This window comes from Camarhynchus parvulus, chromosome 8 (genome assembly GCF_901933205.1).
Source record: "Camarhynchus parvulus chromosome 8, STF_HiC, whole genome shotgun sequence".
NCBI lineage: Eukaryota > Metazoa > Chordata > Aves > Passeriformes > Thraupidae > Camarhynchus > Camarhynchus parvulus.
This window is the reverse complement of record NC_044578.1, coordinates 18,013,645-18,033,144: the sequence shown is the minus strand read 5'-3', so window position 1 is coordinate 18,033,144 and position 19,500 is coordinate 18,013,645.

The following is a 19,500-nucleotide window of genomic DNA, read 5'->3' as shown; positions in this document are numbered from 1 at the left end:
TTTAAAGCCCTGATGTAAAGCCTATTAAATCTAATGTTTGTGAAGATTTCTGCTGACTTCTGTGCCATGTAGATCAGGACTTGACTGAAATGAGCAGTGTTCCCCCTGTTGTCTCTACTAAATACCTAGACAACACCACATGGTGAATGCACACTGAGCTCAATGCTTGCTGGAACACCTGCTTTTCTCTTCTGATTTACCTGGCAAATTAGGAGATGGACTGCATAGGGTGAGACACACTGTTATTCCCAAGGTGAAAACAAAGAGGAATATTACCTATTATCTGTTATAATAGATGTAAAAATTAAATCCTGCTGTGGAAACCTTGGTGTGGAAGCTCCAGATGCTTAGAGGTGAGGCACCTCCCCAGAAGCCTGTCCAGAGACATAAATGACCAGGAAATTCAAGTGCTCAGCATTTTTTGTTTAAATGCAGGCCCACTATCAAAGCCTGCCTTCAGCAAGCGCTGCTGTCCTGAGGCATGGGAGCTGGGCTGGCTCTCTCCTCCTTGCTGGGAGTCTACAGGACACTAAACTGCCAAATGGACAAAAAGAAGGGAGGTGGGAAGTGAAGAGTTCAATCTAAAAGGATATGTTTTTGTGGAATAATTTTATATAAACTAAGCCACACTTTTCTTACAGAAAGGTGTTTATTGCAGCTGCAGTAAATTTTACAGATTTTGAGAGAGATCAAATAAGCAGCAAAAACTGCATGACTCAATACATGCCTATGCCAACTGAACCAGTGAACCAGGGCACAGAGGTGAGCAAGTCTTTCTATGGTTCATGTTAAAAACTGGATAAACAAAGATTTACCATATAATTTTATTTTTTGAGAGCACTATTCCTCATACAAAGAGCAATGTATTATCTTAAATGAGGGTGATAACATGATTAGTAAGTCACAGCACATGTGTTTCTCAGGTTTTCATCATACTTTGAAACGTTTACAAATCAACAAGATTTCTCATTTTATGAAGCCCATTTTGTAGAGTTCCATAAAACAGGTTCAACAGTCACAATTTCATTAGCATTATATTGTTGCCATGGTAATGTGGTATCAATTCAATGGATGGGCTTTTCATCCTGGGCTTATAGAATTGCTCTTCCTGTCAAAAATACATCTATATGGAAACAGCAAACAGACCTTACCACTGGAGTACGACCACAAAATATCACATGCTAATTTGGCTAGGAATGTATCATGTTACTGGCAGCAGACCCAGAAATCATCAGAAACATGCTAGAAGTTACTAAGCACCATACACAATAGCAAAGTCACACTTCAAAATTAGGAAAGTATGCACATTTATTGATGCAGTATCTGAATGTGTTATTGCAAAAGCATTGGATCTACTGTGTTCATTCTCTGAATTCCTGTTAGGAGGGCACAGTGCAACTGGGAATATTGGAGGAAACAAAAGCAGGAACACACTAAAGAATAAAATGTGAGCTAAAGGTGTGTTGGTCCTTCTCCCATTTGGGTGTTCTGCAGCATGTTCTGGGCTAATTGCTGCCAAATGCCATACCTTGTTTCTCTGGTCTGTAGAGTTGGGATAATGCCCCCTCTGCCCCTGTGCAGAGTACCTGGTGTATACCAGATAGTGAGTGATGGCTGGTATTGCTAAACACTGTCATTAAGTAAAGTAGAAATGCTTTTAACAACTCTGGGAGAATGCACTGCACAGATCTACAATTTGAGAAATGTCACTGGGAGGACCTGGACTCACCCAGGGAAATGCAGAAAAGATGACAGACTGAGCAGGTAACAGTACATATGAACTTATGGAGGAAGGATACTCACATCATTAAAAAATCGTAGGTTTTTAAAAATAAATGTTGCAGGCTGCAGGAGAAGTATCCACAGCAATCTGAGCAAGGAATACAATACAAGCAACAATGAAATATAAGGCAACAGTGGGGTGGCTTGTTTATAATATGTTAAAACACTTTCTTGTGTATTTGCACTGTTTTTTATGATTGTTTCTTATTTACATAGGAAAAGTCTTTTACCATCCTGACACATGATGTTCAATCTATCATTTCTTAGCTTAATCATGTGGTGTCCTTTGGAGCAGCAAGGGTAAATTACAGACGGGATAGTATTCAGTATAATCAAAGATGTGTTCCACTTTACATGATAAGTTTTGTCTGATTTACAAAAGCAGTATCTTCTCCAGCTGAGTGAGGAGAGACCTTAACTTGCAGATAAAAAAACTCAGAGAATAGGCTTCTCCTCCATTAAGATCCTATTGTTTACACACAAAAAGATAACTGTTGTTACCACTCTTATCTATTTATTTACTTTTATCGTGATATAGCCACAGGACCCAACTGAGACCGGGACCTACTTGGCTAAGCACAGCAAAACCCCAGAGTGCTGCAGTCTCTCCTTCAGACAATTTACAAGCCACAGGAGAGGAAAGAAAGAGAGGGAGAGACAGCTTAAGTAATAACTCTCTAGGCCAGAGGAAAAGTCAGTGGCAGAAGCAGCAGGGATCTCCAGTCCCTGAACCCTCCATTGGGAGGCCTGACCTGGTGGGTGAAGGATATATTTGAACATATCCTCCACCAGATTCTGAGGATTCACGCTCTAACTCATAGACAGAGCCATGTTTTACCCCCTTATTTCAATGGCTGCATCTGTGCTGCTGAACAGGGGTGGCCTGAGGCAAAGCTTGAAGTCAGCTGTGAAGCCCACCCCTATTACCTATTAAACACCTTCAGGCTGGCTCCAGGGCAACCCTGTTAATCCTCTCAGGGACAAAGGCTCAGGAATACCCTGTGTTTTTTTGAGCATGTTCAAGGGCACCAGGGTCAGGGTATCTGCCAGAGAAATATTAATACGTTTCAACACCACAACTGAAGCAATAGGGATCAGGCTTTCTTCCTTTGGAGAAGGGACTTCCAAATCCAAGCTTGAACAGATGGAGGGAGGGGAAAAAAGACAGGAGATTTTGGTCACAAGAGCAAGAAGTCAGTTTACATCAGAATTTGAAAGCTTTGATCAGATATGATGTCTTAGATTAGGAAAGCATTAGCTTGGAGTTTTTCTTGCTTTCTCCCCTCTCTCTCTCTCTCAAATCCATAAAAAGTAAAACCATTAGACTCTCAGTGAAGAGACATTCATCTTCTGCTCAGTAAATACCTCCTTGTGCTGTGTGGTGCCTGCTGACTTTACTGCTGTTGCAGCCTTTTAAAGTACTTCCAGGGAATCTCATTCCATTTTAACTTTAATTTTCTTTTATTAAGTAATCCAAAGAGAGTTTATAATAATCCCAGTTTAACTTTTTAATAAAAACTGCAAATAATATGCTAGCATAGATTTGATCTCATATATGTATCTGATAAAAATTCGGATCTGTAGTAAAATTTGTTAGCCAGTAGTCTGTTGTCATCATATTAATGAATATAAAAGCTGGCAGCTTCAAAATGGCAATATTACAGTAAGCCTACTTTTTTTATAATAGTTTTGCATTGTGCATTCAGTACTGATGAAGATTAAGATTTAGCATGCAGAGGTAATATCCATTATGATGGGATTGTCCACAGTGAATTGAGTAGGACATTTGCTTAATTAAAAGTATTTATCTTAGATGATTTAAGACATATGTCCTCCTACTGAACTGATGATGAAATTGGTTTCTTATAATCAGTTCACCACTGATGACTCCTTATACTAAATAGAAGAACAAAAAGGTAAGAGAAGAGTCAGAGGAAAATAATAGATGCCACTGCCAGAGAATTTAAAAGAACTTTAGAAATAATGTTTAACTAACCCAATGCCATGAGCAGGAAATATACATAATCGCACCCCTAATGCAGAGATCTAATAGAGCCCTAAAAGGCTGCGCTTGGAGCAGAAAGTTTGGAGATGAAGACATGAACACATGCCCAGATTCCCACTCCCGCCCACTGTAGCTGTGCCTCAGAGGTGTTTGCAGAGCCTGGGGATAGGAGGTGGCACAGGGCCCGTGCTGGGTGAAGCTCTGTGACAGGGGGTGGGTGTCCCGCAGGGGCTGGGCAGCGCGTTCCCCTGGCTTTGGGCACGGGCTGGGAGCTGAACTGCTGGGGCTGGCAAACTGGGGCAGAAGGGAGGGCAAGGCCAGAATGCCAGGGAGGGCAGGAACCAGTGGGATCTGTTCCTCAGGGGGGGTTTAAGTGTGTTTATAAAGACATACTGAGTGGTTTAATCTCTTATACAAATATACTTTTAAGGGAGAACCTCAATGGGTGGAATGTTTCAACCTCTCTCAATTTTACAGCCCTACAGCCCAAGTTTCCTGGACTAGTCCACCTGCCTTCCTTCCTCGCCAAATGACTCATGGAAAGCTGTTGATCTTCAGTCTTTGGAGACAATCTAATATCAACAACTTTCTGGGGGTGCAGCTACAAGGTAGGGCCACATCCAACTCCTTTGAGCCCTCCCATCAGCTCAGGTGTGCTACTGACACGAAAAGCTCGTGACTCCCACTGCAGAGACCCACTTGTCTGCTTCCTGGAAACCCTGCAAAGCTGCCCCTGAGACAACTGGGCCTTTTATCAGCAAGACACACAAATCACTCACTAAATAGTTTTGGCTGAGGTTGTTGGACAAAATCTTCATAGATAGAGTCAAGAGGACAAGCAAGAAATATTTATCTTCTCTGTGCCACATGTTGTTTTTCCATAATTTCTTCTTTGCTCCTTTTCACACTCCAGGCATTTTTCTTTCTACATAGGCTAATAGGAAGAAATACTGTGGCTTACTCCAGTAATTTAATTTAAGTAATTTGTTTTAATTCTAATTATGAGCATTCAAATAGCAAGTGACACTTGTTGATATATGTTACTCTTCTGAAACACTAGAAAAAAAATCTGATCTATTCTCTGTTAATGCCTAGATGACATTTTAGGAACAGGAACAACCTGGGAAGGGCTTGTGCAGAATGGGAGCTGTCAGTGGAGTGCATGGCTGTGAATCTGGTTTTGAACTGTCCCTGTGATTTTCCAGGTGAGCCTCGGACTCTGCCTATGGTCTGTGCTCCCAGATGACAGCCCCACGATGGCAGATGGAGGGACATCCCAGGCACTGCACGGGGCGTTTGCTGCTCCCAGAGCTGCCACATGCCACGGGACCCCAGCTGCTGGATGCCTGACCCAGCTCGACTGCTGCTGGAAATGCGCTGGGGCTGGCTCAGCCCTGCTTGCTGCTGCCTGTCTGCCTTATTCTTCTGAGTTATGCCCCAGCCCGCTCCTGTCCTGTTGTGCTGCTGCCTCCAGGCTGTATTGAGTTTTCAATTATCACAATATACAGTGCAGATGCTATGCAAAACAGCCAGTGAGGCTGAGCACGCTGAACTCAGGAGAAACACAGTTAAATAAAAGTACTGCTATAATACCAGGAGGCTGATTGGAACCACAAGATACCAGTGTCTTATCATGTGGCTTTTATGTTGGTAGATGTAGATTTCAGCCATTAGAGTCCAGATATCCAACAGATAACAGCTAGAGGAAATGGATCTGGGTATCTTCAGTTGTGAGTAACTGATCCACATTTGCCAATAAATGCAGAACCTGGTAAACTGCAGAAGAAAGAAAACATTTGAGATACCTACAAATATATCCAGGCATGTACTATGAGGTAGCATCTAACTGTGTGCAACTTAAACTCCCTGAACACAAAATTCACTTAAAGTGGTACATCAAGAGAGCTCTGACTTCAGAGAAGCAATGTGTGGTTACTTGTCAACACCAAATCCAGGCAAGGAAATAATCAGCAAGTGTAGGTCTCAATTTCTCTATTTGTACATGCAGTAACAAGCTCCCAGGTGATAATGATATTGTGATATCTATGTGGGGGTAAAAGACTATGACAAAAGAGGAAGCAATAAGCAATAAATACAATAATGTCAAACTTTCCTGTTATTAACTTCTAGAAAAGACCAACAGCTGGAATTTTAAAATGTTTAACGTAGACAAATGTAAAGAGAACAACACATTGAGTGTGTTTTTTTCCAAAGGAAAATGAAATAGACATACAGAGAAAATTATTATATTTAGTACTCTCAGGGTAAATTCTAGTTAAGGACTATGAAATAATTTGAAAATATTAATGATTTAGCCTCACACTAGCTTTTAGGGAGATAATAATGATAATGATTAGTATAAATAAATAGTATTATTATCATTCTTATTCAGAAGAATGGAATATTGATGCATAGAGAATTCTGTATTTGTCCAAAATACAGAATACATTTGTCTGTGTTTTACCACTATAACTATCCTTCTCAAGAACTATTGTATATTAGAATTATCCTTTTCCAAATACTCCTTGATATACTATTCAGTTTATCAGTTCTAAAACAACCAACCAAGCTTGCTTGTGAAACAGTGCCAGTCAACATCTCCATTTGCATGTGAATCCTCTAGCAGCAACAACCCTGATTAAAAAAAAAAAAAAGATGAAGAAGAGAAAAGGAATCATGAAAATCAGTACAAAAAAATCTGTCAAGGCCCCATCTGTGACTGGGTATCAGAATATCACTAAGAAGCTCTGAGGAACAAAGTTCATTCCAAGTCTAACACATACAGCATTTTGGTGGATGAAATTAATTCAGGCAGGGAGGAATGAGAGTGCATACCATGAAAAACTCTGTTCCTCCACTGAGGATCAAAGAAAAGAAGCATCACTGTGTGTGGTCTTGAGTTTGGTGCACAAAGCCATGCTTAAACATTACAATAATCAGTGTGCTCATGTCTTGTTTTGATAGCCAGCTGCTCCTCTGAGGAGTGCCAGGGAATGAGGGACCTCTGGTCCTGGCAAGATGAGGACTCTGATTATGTACGATTGCTGCAAAAAGCAAGACTTACAGCCAGCTACCTGAAGCAGTATGGAAACAAAATCATAGTCTCCACCCTGGCCTTGAAAATCCCTCTACAAACATGTTTATTTCCTTCTGAATGGGAATATATAAAGGCTGGGGACACTTATTTGTAGGCTATTTTTGTATCTCCTCTTCAGGATCTGAATCTTGCATATTAATGAACTACAGGAAACAGGAAAACCAAACATTAACACCATTCTAATGCAGCATACTATTTTTCTTTCCCTTTTTTAAACTGTTAGAGTATGCAAATGTTCAGTTAACTGGTCCTCATGTTTTCTCTTTATTGAATTGCTTTCACTATGGCAAATAAATATTCATAAAGAAATGTGGACAATAAATCATTTCAAATAGTTCAAAGCCATTTTCTTTCTAGACTGCATATATTTTCAGCTGTAACTCGCCTTTAATATTTCATTCAAAAGACAGACTTGTAGAAGGACAATAGAGATAATGTGTCAAGTAGTAATTAAAACAGGGAGTAATGATTAAAACCATTTTGATCTACATTGTGCTCTGCCAGATTCATAATCTCCTGTGTTTGTTAGGATGACATTCTACTTGCTTTATACAGAAACTCAAAATAAACTTCTGTTTGAAGACACTGCTGAAAACAAAAGATTTCAACCCCGAGCTTGCGGGGTCCAGAGCCCTTCCCAGCTCTGGAGTTTAGGTGTATCTCCTGTACCATCCTAGCAAGATAAACTCAAGCAGGCACTGTCTTTCCTGCTAATATTGAGACTTCTCTGGGAAGCAGATCCAGATGCAGAGCAGAAGACAAGGAAGGGCCATCCCAGTGTGCAAAGGTAAATGTCACCTGTCTCACCATTTAGATTTAGGCTAAGAGCTTCAAAAGAAATGAAATTTAAAGATCTGGTTAACTTATACACTTAGGGATCTTGGTTCAAATTCAAGTAATAATTATGCTCCTTGTCTCATTGTATGTTTTGGCTGTTAATACACATATTTGGCCCAAACTCATTATCTTTCCTGATATGTTGCTGAATTTAGGCCCTGATTCAACAGAGCACTTACATACAGACTTAAATAAATTGATTCAGGAAAGCATTTGTATTTGTGTTTAATCTTGGGCAGACATTCAACTTTCAAATCAATGGAACTTATGAAGAGCCCTGACCTTTGGGTCTAAATATTTGCCAAATCAGTGCACTGATAGAAATATATTGGAAAAGATACATGTCTAATCAGAATTTTAGTCCCTACTTTCATGGGTAAATACCCATAGATAACACATTATTCTGCTCAAGAAATCCATTTTATAGAATATATCAGAAAGCCTTAAGTCGTGTTTTCTGTTTATGTGAAAAATACCAGATGAACAGTGTCTGTCATTCCTTGATAGTGTATCTGTAATATTCTTCAAATAAATAAATAAAAGTCAGGAAAAGTGCTGGCACAAAAGGGCGTTCATGATTATTTACCAATACCTTCTCAATTGTCTAGCATGTGGCAATCCTTTGGAGAGCAGGAAGGTGGAATGTCCCCCAGTCTTGAAGAACATTGCATATGAAATACCATGGGAAACTCTTCCCTAAAACCAGCATTTATAAGGGTCATTTATATACACATGGGATTTTGAGAGATCACATATTTTTATTAGAGAATGAGGGCAGCCAGGGTAAAACCATGGATGTTTCTGGTATCACCTGAAGGTTGTACAAGTGCACCTACAGCCAGATCTATGAGATTAGAAGAAGCAGATGCTATGAAATTGATACTATGATTCTGTGAAATAAAATTATCTTCTTGCTGTTGTTAAAAGAATATTCACACTTTAGTTTTCTTTATTATGTTATTAGGAAGGCAAACAGAGGCTGTCCAACATTGTTTATAGAGTGGAAACAGATAGAAAAGGGGAAGTAGATTACAACAGGTCCCATCATATCATGCAATTTGAACAGTGATGAGTATGAATGTCATAAGAAGATGCAGGAAGAATCAATGGGTGCTACATCTGTACAACCATAGGGCAATACTGTGATCCACATTATCCCACTGGGTGCTGTGGGCAGAGTTTGGGAATAGTGCACAAAAAGCAGCTGTTGAGTGTTCACACAATCACATGGATCTATCCTAATGCTGCCTACACTCACTTTGGAGGCGGTGAGTCAGGAATTTGGAGTTGCTGTATTGTACACACTGCATGCAGGCTCTGGAGCAAGGTCCCTTGGAGCAAGGGGCAGACTGCAAGGGGAAAGCACAAGGGTCTTCCCCTCCTCTATGACTCTCATATTACAAAGGAAAAGGATAAAAAGCTCAATCTCCCTTTTGCATCTACTGTGCCACAGGGAGGGGGAGATTACAACACATACAAAACAGTCACTGCCTCTGATATGCATTTCCATATTTAGTCATGAATTGGAGCTAAATTTGCTAATTTAAGTCACCTGCTCTCAATGAAATCAATTAGTGCCTAGCAGATGCAAAAGGATTATGAAGCTCAAGGTGAGCAGACATAGGTCCTTGGTGGATGAAAGGCATTTTCCAGTGTGGGGAGAGGATTTCCTAAATCAGTTCTTTAGTTTCTGCTGAAATTGTACTGCTTTAGTGAACTTCATTCTAGAGGTATGTTTTGCAACTGATTTAAAGATTTTGGGGTTTCATGTTTTTTCATCTTTCCTGATACCTTTGCTTAGAGTGTAGTAATGGTTTTTCTATGCTGCATATAACATACAGGTCATAAAAAAAAATGTTCCCCCCTCACTTCACTAGTATTTACACTGTTATATCTTTTGAGGAACTAGAAAAAGTCACCAGCTCTGCTACCAAACGTTATCCTTTTATGTCTATTCCTGTTGTCAGAGTTTTTCTCCTTTTTAACTGATAATGATTATGATTTGTATCTGAAAGTCGCTTTGATGAATCTGCCTTTTGACTTTATGTTTTGGTTTTGCTTACCAATATTGAGTCAAGTTCTGGAATATAATTGATTTGCACTGAGTTTATCAGAGATAGGCAGACTTCTGAAGTTCTGGATGCTTTACTTCATATCCTAAGCAATTCAGATTTTTTCATTACCCTTTTTACTAAAGAAAAGACTAGCATATTCTTTTTCAAATGTGTAATAATAAGGAACATGTCAAGGCATGCTAATCATAAGGAAGAAAGTCTTACAGATGCTAAAATTCCTATGCTTTTAGCAGCAACTTAGCACCTATTATTGTAGTTCCCTATGGAGCAAAAGAAGTTCATTGCAGGTCACACGGTACACACCTCAGACCCTGATGCAGCAGTCAAGCTAATGGCAGATGAAGTGTAATACAGATTAGAGTAACTTGATAGGAAGGAAATATTTCTAAATGCTCATCCACAGAAGTGGGGAAAGAAAAAACATTTCCCACTGCAAGCATATTTCTTTTTTTCCATGTTTACTTGGAAATTGTGAAATCACCTGAAATAAGCAGGGTGTAAAGAACCTATTTATATCTTGCATTTTGTTTGAATAATTTCATTATGTTCAAAGCATCTTTATTGGAAGGATGCTTGGTTATGAGGTTTGGGTTTTTTTCTTTCTTTTTTATTTTAAATTTTTAAAATTTTCCAGTCCTCTGGCTTTTATCCAAGCTGGAGAATAATTCTAACTTATAGCAGATGTAGTCCATCCCTTTAAGACTCAGGATCAATCAGACAGAAGGTGATTGTTCTCCTTAACATCCTAAAATTTACTTTGGTTTAAAAGTCAGCTTTGTATCCTGCAGACCCATTATTTACTAAAATAAATACTGCAAAATGCAGTCATACTCTGCTTGAAAATTAACAAAAAGTAGCTTGACTTTCTACTCAAAGATAAACAGCTCATCACAGAGGAGTAAGAAAACAAAAGGCTCCTGATGCTATGACAGAGTTAAAAGCAAAAGTTCCACATGGATGATGGGCAAGTGAGCAAAGGGAATGAAGAACAGGTGGTAGAATGGACAGAAGGGGAGGGGATAAAAAATGGGAAAGCTATATTAAAGGCAAAAGCTTAGGCTAAAGAAGCACATGCAGCCCCAGAGGTATGCTTGGGGCACCTCAAAAAAGTTAGGAATAAAAACCCCAAACTCCACTGTGATGTATGTCTTGATAACAGAAGTGGTATCTGTATTGTAGAAACTTCAGATAGTCAAGTAGGAGTTGAGGTGTTATACACTAAAGCTTGGCCCAAACAGACTTGTATTTTGAGTGCTTTTCTTCACTCTTTGATATGGTAGAATAGCAACCATAAGCTTAGTTGGAAGCCTCAAGGCTTCTGTGGTGTAGTAAAACAGCCCTGACCGAGTTGAGATTCTGGACCTAGATCTTCCCTTAAAATGGGACATGAAGGGTCTAGTTTGCCTTTTAAGTTGGCAATAGTTAATTGAGAAAGACTTTAATCAATACTTCATGTGATTTAAACCTGATGCAACCAAGTAGCCTGTCTCTGAGAAACTTTCCAACAGGGGTTTGCAATCTCCCAAGGACTCAACAGTATTTTGATGAATAATATTTCTAGCAGGCTAATTTTCTTGCTAATTATCATCAAACACCTAGACAGACATTCTGCTGTAGTAGATATGCTTTGAAAAAAACTAAAAGTCCTTTCAATCATGGGCAAAAGGAAATCAAAAATTCATATATAAAGGGATATAAAGATTTTTAAATCTTAAAGCAGTGTTTCATTACAATATCTTGGTGCTAAGATACAACATCTTATAGTTGATAGATAAAACACCCCCCCATAATTGATTTTGAAATTAAATGTCATATTCCATGGATAAGAGTCCTAAATTTTATATTTAAAAAGAAATTAGGTTGTAGAAATTCTAAATGGCAAACTGTGTTCTCCTCCAACTCAATGTGTTCTGACCAAAGGGATTTTATGAATTTTTGGTTTTGTTGAGTGTTTATTTCCACTTTAAAAGGAAAAATAAACCCTACAGTATAGCTTACCAAAATTCATGGATCTATAAAGAACTTCTGGCACGTAAGTCCCAAGTGTATTCTTCCTATTCCAAAACACTTTGAGGTTACACTTAGTCATAAATGTTCCTAGTCTACTTCTCTTCATTTAATTCTGTGCAAGTGCTATGAGATGGAGGAACAGACCTAAAAGGAAAAAAATTCTCACTGGAAGAAACAAAAGCAGGTGTATCTTTCTCTGCCATAGTCTGCATCCTTCCAAATCCCTCCTGCTGATGCCAAGGCTTGTCCCTCACAAGATCACAACTATGTCTGCAGTGAGCAGTACTGGCTCGGTGTCACGTTACTCAAGCAGTGCAAAATCAAATCCAAGGAAACTTGTGTTACTGGGATCACTGGCTTTACTGGGAGCAGAGGGGGTTATCTTTAAATAGCTGGGATGTACTTGCAAAGCGCAGAACCCAAGCTCAGAGCTGGCAGTTTGAGGAGATGATGAGAGTAACAAGCAAGTGTACACCAAACAGATGGGCCAGCCAGGCTGTTACAACGGGGTTCAGCTGCAGCCCTGGCTCTGTGTGTGGGAGCTGCTCAGTCAGGCCGTATTGTCAGGCTGTATTGACTTTGGCATTTACAATACCTTTGCTTGTAGGGTTATGATTAATTTCTTCTGTGATTGAGAAAAAAGATTAAAAAATAAAAAGGCCTTTTAAGTCCTATGATATTCTGCTCCTTTCAGGCTTGTAACAAATATCCAGTGACAGTGATATAGGTTCTCTCTGCAATAAGTGTGAAATTACAAGTATGCATATGTATGTGATCTCATTGTCAATATTTGAGAAGCTTTAAAAAAGATGTTTTGGCTATGGAAGACACTGATGTAGGTGTTATGAGACATATGGGAGGGGGTCTTTCAAATTTTTGGAATACTTGAAGCAGGAATTTGCTGTGTGGGCTAAAAGGACTGTGTCTGTGGTCCAGCCAGGTGGAGAGCACACTTCCCTAGCTGGCTCTTGTGGCAGTAGTCCACCTAAGCATTCTGCAAAAAGGTGGAATGCAGCATAGCCAAAAGTTGCTATAGCAATAGATTACTGTGCAGCTAGAGTAAAATCTTGGGTATGTACATACAGCAATTAAAGTGATAATTGGTTTGAATTTTTGGGAAGGAGCTCTACTGGACATAATCTTAAAAAACACAGACAGAACCCCAACAAAGCTAATCAACCAAAAGGAGAAAAAAGCCAGAAGAACATAAAACCTTTTATTCATTCGTGTACGAAGTGGGTAGTTCCACAGCACCATGATTTGTTTTTTTTTTCCTCTTGCTAAAAGCTAAATTTTTTTGAGGTAACTGACATCCAGCATAATACAGTACATTTTTTTTTTGTCAGACATGTCTTTCAGTTTCTGTGGAAATTGTTGTTTTGCAGTGTGAGACTTATATGCAATACACAGTAAAGAAACACAAACAAACACAAATTTAGGCATGAGATTAGACAATGTAATCTTGTTTTATTGTGGAGGGAAGTTTTTTTTTAAATCATGCTATGTGTTCTATAGCAGTAGTAATTTTCAGTAGAAATAAGATGCCCTACATTTATGGATAGTGTTTGTTATAAAGGGTTAATTTCCAAAAGGAATCTGGTTTAGCTCAGATTTTTTAAAATCAAATTGATTCTGCTTGATTTGATGTAGTGATCTAATATGACCTTGATTAAATTAGAGAGAAAATGATGATGCAGACTTGCAGAGGATCAGCAATGGGACATCACGCCATGATCAATGAAGCCAATTTATTGCAAGAACAAGCTATATTTATGCTGTGTTCTCCTGTTCACGTGCCTCAAGCTAACACAAGATTGGTTAAGCCTAACTGTGCACACGGCTCAAGCCTTCAGCTGGTTGGTCAGTCTTCCTCCTTCACGTGTCTCAAGCCTTCAGCTGGTTGGTCAGTCTTCCTCCTTCATGCACCTTGCTGTGGTTTATTGTTTTATCTTCACGCACTCTGCTGTGGTTTTTGCACCGTCTTCTTAGCTTGGCCTGCATCCTGGACTTGTTTTTCTCCTGAGTAGGCTCTTCCTGTTTTCAAGCTATCAGGTACACTGTGAAATTCTACTCAGACCCCATAAAGGCTGGCTTGAGCACTATGTCAATTTTCCTGCAAAAATCCCTCAACACAGACTGTCCTATTGACAATTGCTATCTTAGGCAATGCTGGCAGTGGATTAATGTCTTGCCCATATTTTGCAGGGACCTTGGCTAGGAATTAATTAATTTTTTCTATTCACTTTGACCTTGCTAAGAAGGCAATGGCTGTTGCTGATTGTAAGGTTAGCCTATTTCACTGGAAATAGCTACAGGAACTCACTCAAAACAGTCCAAGACAGATGACTGGCTTGCCATCTTGCCATCAGCCTAGTAGTTCACCAAGGACATAGGGAGGTGCCAGAAGTAATTTATATTATTGGAACATCAGTTCTCCAGTCAACAGCTGAGATTGTGAATAGTCTTTATACATCATCTCACACCAGCAGTTGGGGGCTACAGCTGCATCTGAGATTATAAGTGGAAATTTGCTTTCTTCTCTGCAGTGTAAAGGTCCTGGGTAAAAGTCATCTATCTATATAGCAAGGTAGGGGAGAGATTTTCTTGAACTGTCCCATGGAAAACCTGGTTAACTGTTTGTTTCTTTTATCCTAGTTGATGAAAGCTAGAGAGCAAAAGACACGCTGGTTAGTGCCTTGGAAGCTTCTATTTAATTTTCATCCCAAGTACTATGTTACTTTACAGCAAATTTTTATAAAGTGTGAAGAAATATAGAACTTTTTTTTCTTCACCAAAATTTCATTTCTTGGCTTAAACAAAGCATTCACATTAATTGTGTCTGTTACTGCTGATGGCTGTTAAATACGATTATAAAATTCAAGTTCCAACTGAGGTTTGTTGCACTGAGCACTGTAAAGACGTGTAAGGGACAATAGCCTCTATTAGAAAATGATTTTCAATATATAGTCTTTTAACTGTGTTTAAATCTTGCAATAGGAGCAATACATTTCACTGTGTGTATGGCCACAACTGCTGAAGTTACAGAACAGTGAAAATGGCTGGTGTCATGTGAAAAGGGGAGACTTCCTCAACCCTTAGTGTGGGGAGGTTTACTTGATTCTTAGTGTTTGTCTGTCAATGCCCCAGGAAAGCTGACACCCTCAGAGCAGTAAAAACCCAGCACATCATTTTAGCAATTCTCAGGCTTAATAATAAATATCGAATTTGTCTACAGATGTCATCGCTGGACACTGGAGGGGGGAAAATGGCTAGATTTTTCCATCCCTTAAAATATCCTAATGAAACATTTCATGGCATTTAAATGGGAAAAAATATGCCAAGCCAGGAACAAGTCTTACTTTTTAGTATTTCTTTGAATTGCATGGCAGTGGTTATCATAAGATGTTTGTGGTGTGAAAATACGTGGGTTCGTTTTTCCTAATTTTTTTTCCCCAAGATGATCATGTTGAAACTTGTGGTCCTTGCCACATCTTAGAAATTATTAAGCACTTTAGGAGACAAGCTTTTGTTTACACTGATACAGATGGCTGGAATAAATTAGTGGACTCACTAAAGAACAGCTCATTTGTAGTTTTAAATGCATTTGGGCCCACATGGTGGCCATTTTGTTACTTATTCATCTATTTGTGCTTTACAGTTCCATGCCCAAAGGCTATGTCTGACTAATGGTCAGAGCTTCCTCCTAACAGAATTTATAATTATGTGTCTCTCACACCTAAAGAGCATTGGTGCTCCTGCACTGTGCCATACCCTGGGTGATCCTGTAGCTGCCCTCTCTGAAGAGCACTGAGCAGTAAATCCAGCTGCAAACAAGCAGATTAGAAAGGCAGTGCACGTCTTCACTACTGTGAATGTTTTAAGTTGAGCATTTTCCCTAAACTGGTGAAGAAATGCACAAACTTGTAACTACATACTGCAACATCAGTGCTGCTATTTGGGAGAGGTAGTCAGAGCAAGCTTCCCTAAATTAAGTCCTCAATTCAAGTCCTCCTGTATTGAATTAGGATGGGTGAGGACAAATGATGGCATAGTCACTCTATGACTCTTCACTTATACACCTTTCAGAAACAGTACAGTAAAACCTCTCTCTTTCATACTTCAACTTTTTCATGTGTATACACTTGTTTCCTCCTTGCCACCAGTACACTGAAGACATGCAACACAAATCTCATGTTGATGAATCTGGCTCTGGAATCAGCAGCACTGCTTTCACCTTTAACAGTGATTTACCTTGTCCTGTTAAAGTCACCACCAGTGTTACTATGACTCCTAGTGTAAGGGAAAAAAATCAAAATAAATCTGAGAAGCTGCTGTGAGTCTTCAGAGGCAGCTTGTATTCTTCATGGCATTTTCTTGCTAATCCCATTTCTCTTGGACTATGTGTATACTGGATATATCACTTTTACTTTGAATTTGGTTAAGCCAAACTAAGAGGGCAGAAGCAGCAAATAACTGAAATACAAATCTTTGCACTGTCATAAGTAGTAAGAAGGTAAAACAGCAACTTGGATTCACTTCAGGCTTTCGCAAATCCCATGAACTTGACAGGTGAACTTGCTTATGTGTAATGATCTACTGGATAGCTAAATCAGGCATTCAGATGTTGGGGGATGATAGCTGTGAGACTGTAACCATCACTCTTCATCATATACAATGAGCGAGGAACCCGATCCTGGAATAAAAATAGCGTGGGATTAAAGAGTGCCCACTGAGTTCAAGGTACAACTACACAGCAAATTAAAGTCTGGAATGTCTGTCTCTCTAGTACTTGAACTGACGTGAAGCAGGGGCAGTTTTGATGAAAAAGTGGGGAGCTGCTTGTACCACATATCAGTACATGGAGACCTCTAGGCTCTCTAATACATCACTGCCAGAATTTGAATGCTGAACTTTCAGAGTTTACAGTTTACCCTTTAAACTTGGAGATTAACTACTGCAATGGCTGAAGGAGGAATCCTTTGTTGTAGATTGCAGGTTGTGTTCCTGGAACCGTTTGAAATTGAAGGACATGGCTTTTCTCACCGTCTGCTGCCCTGCCCTCCTTTGCCCTCCCAGTGAGGGAACCATTCCCAGCACAAGGCTGTAGCTGCTCTGGTAGCTGTGAGTGCCTGGAGCTTTTCTGAGAAACTTCACATGCAATTATTTCTTTGGCATGTGAGCAAATTTTACCTGAAGAGCACCAGGAACAAAAGGTTAATGGCAATTTTTCAAAAGCCTATACTCAACCAAGCCTCAACAGCATTTCATGTCAGAAGTGAAAGCTGTCTTTAGTATCCCCGCTCTGTTTCTGCTGCTTTAAAAATCCTACTGGCAGGAGAAAAAAAATTAAAATCAGAGGCTGAGCACTTAATGAAAAAAGGCCAAACTATATCTGGGCTGTGTAACACCTCTTACTGAAATTTCTTATAACTTCTACTTTAGAGAAGATTAAATATTTGTATTTTGATGCATATTTTGCATGTGTTCCTCTTTTTGTCCATTTCTTTCCTGAAACAAAGTTCAGCTGTAAACATGCTCAGTGCTGATAAAAGCACTATTTGCCACAACTGAGAATCCAGGCTTCAGATGGGTGATCCATGCAAGGCCAGCTCTCCCAAACTGCTGGGGAAAGCTGGCAAACAGCAGCAGGCTGATACAGACTGGCTGACTGCCATGCTTTAAAGACAGTAAGTTGAGTCTCAGCAGAAACATGGAAACAGAAATAAGAGGAGCTGTGAGTTAAAGCAGAATATGGTTAGGTCTGAGAATCCCTTTCTCTGACCTGCGTGTATTGACAGAGTAAGTTTTGCTTCATTTGCAGGAAAATTTCTATTTCCATGAAATCTAAATGGTTTATTGGTTTCACTGGTAAAAAATCCTGTGGGTGTCAGGTTCATTTGAGTTGCTGGATTACATGGGGATAACCAAGAATTTACAACTTGCAGAACAAGACAGAAGATGTGTATAATGGAGAGTTCAGTGCCTGCTGCTAGTCTCTTCAAGGTAAATGCTCCTTTAGAACAAATGGAGGCAAACTCCAAGTGCCTGGTCACAAAGAAGTTTATTATTTCATGTACACTGAAACATGCCTTGTGAAAATGACTTGCACCTAATGTACTTGCATAGTCAATATTGTGCTGTAGGTCAGGAGTAAACACAACCAGAAAACTCCAGCTAGCATCAGACCACTGAGCTGCTCAGCAATGTCAATATTAGTGAAATGAACCAAAGACTCTTGGATTTGTTAGAGGTAAGTACTAGCAATGAAGGAGATCCTGCTTCTGATTCTCCTGCCAACACTTCAGCTGTTTTACATGGGTGATTGTAATCAGCAAGAATTGTTATGCAATAGTGCTGAAGCAGAGACTTGAGAAAATATAGCTCTCACTTGAGACACAAAAGACCATAACCTTATTTCTTCACATCTTACAAAGGAAAAAAAAAAACAACTCTCCACTGGGCATCTCTAAATTGCTCATTTACAGAGATGGAAAGAAATAAAATAATTACAAGGTAAAGAAAAATTTCCATGCTATTCTGTGAGAGGCATTATCTCTGCAGACGTGAAAGGAAAAGGCAAACCAATTCTGTACTGTGCCCAAAGGGTCACCAGTGTCCAGAAGCTACTTACAGTTTTCCAAGCTTTTTGTAAAGTAAATAGGAGGGGGAAACCCTTTTAATTTTTTTTTAATGCCGTACTAAGGAGTGGATAATAAAAGGTAGCTGGATAAAATGAGTGCTGTAAAGGGAATAAAGAGCAGATCTGGGGTGCGTCTTAAGAAGGAGAGGAAGAACCCAGGAAGCTGCCTGGCATGCACATTGGAAAAAATAAAGTATTAGTTTTAAATTCCTCTATCCTTGTGAAATAGGGATAAATGTGCTCTTATTTTGAGCAATCATAGACGTGGCTAAACGAAAGTGCACTGTAGAAACAGATGTGTTTGGTTGGCTGGTTGGTTTGGGTGTTGTTGCTTCTCGAAGTGGAGAATACTTGCTTTCTTTTTAGGCCTGTTGCAGCGGGAATGTTTGTTTCCGTGATACCGTAAATACTGGGTTTCTAGTGTTAAATAATTGCAATGTTGGTAGGCTGTGACCCGCCCTTCGCGCACCACTCCCACCTGCTGGATGGATTCTGCGAGGGGAGTCTCCCAGGGGGGTGGGAAGGCTGGCTGTCCCTGTGGGGAGAGGGGTGAAGGTTCAGGGACAGCCCAGGCCGGCGCTGCTGGGACGGTGTAACCCTGGGAAGGGTCACCGCTCTTTGCTGGGCAGGAGGGCGGCCCCAGGCGCAGCGGGGCTGGCTTCAGCCGTGGCGTGCAGGCTGCTCCTGTGGGGTTGTCATGAGTGGATAAACACAGCCAGGGTGGCGTTTGGTCCTCCCCGCGGTTTCTCGTCCACCACCCGGGATGAGAGGGGCAGGGCCCAGGGGGCCGGGTGCCCACATGGGGCGAGGCACAGGGACCGTGAGGAGGGCGCAGCGGCGGGGCGCGGCCCCGGGCCGTTCCCGGCGGGGCGGTGTGTGGGGAGCCCCGAGCAGCGCTGCTGCCGAGCCCCGTCCTCGCCACATCCTCGCCGCCCGGCGGCCGCTGCCGCAGGGCCGGGGCGCGGGGCTCGAAGCGCTGCCGCCCCGCGGGACACCTGCCCTGCCCGGCGGGGCGGCCCCGGCCCGGCGCGGGGGCGCCCGCCCACCTGGGCGT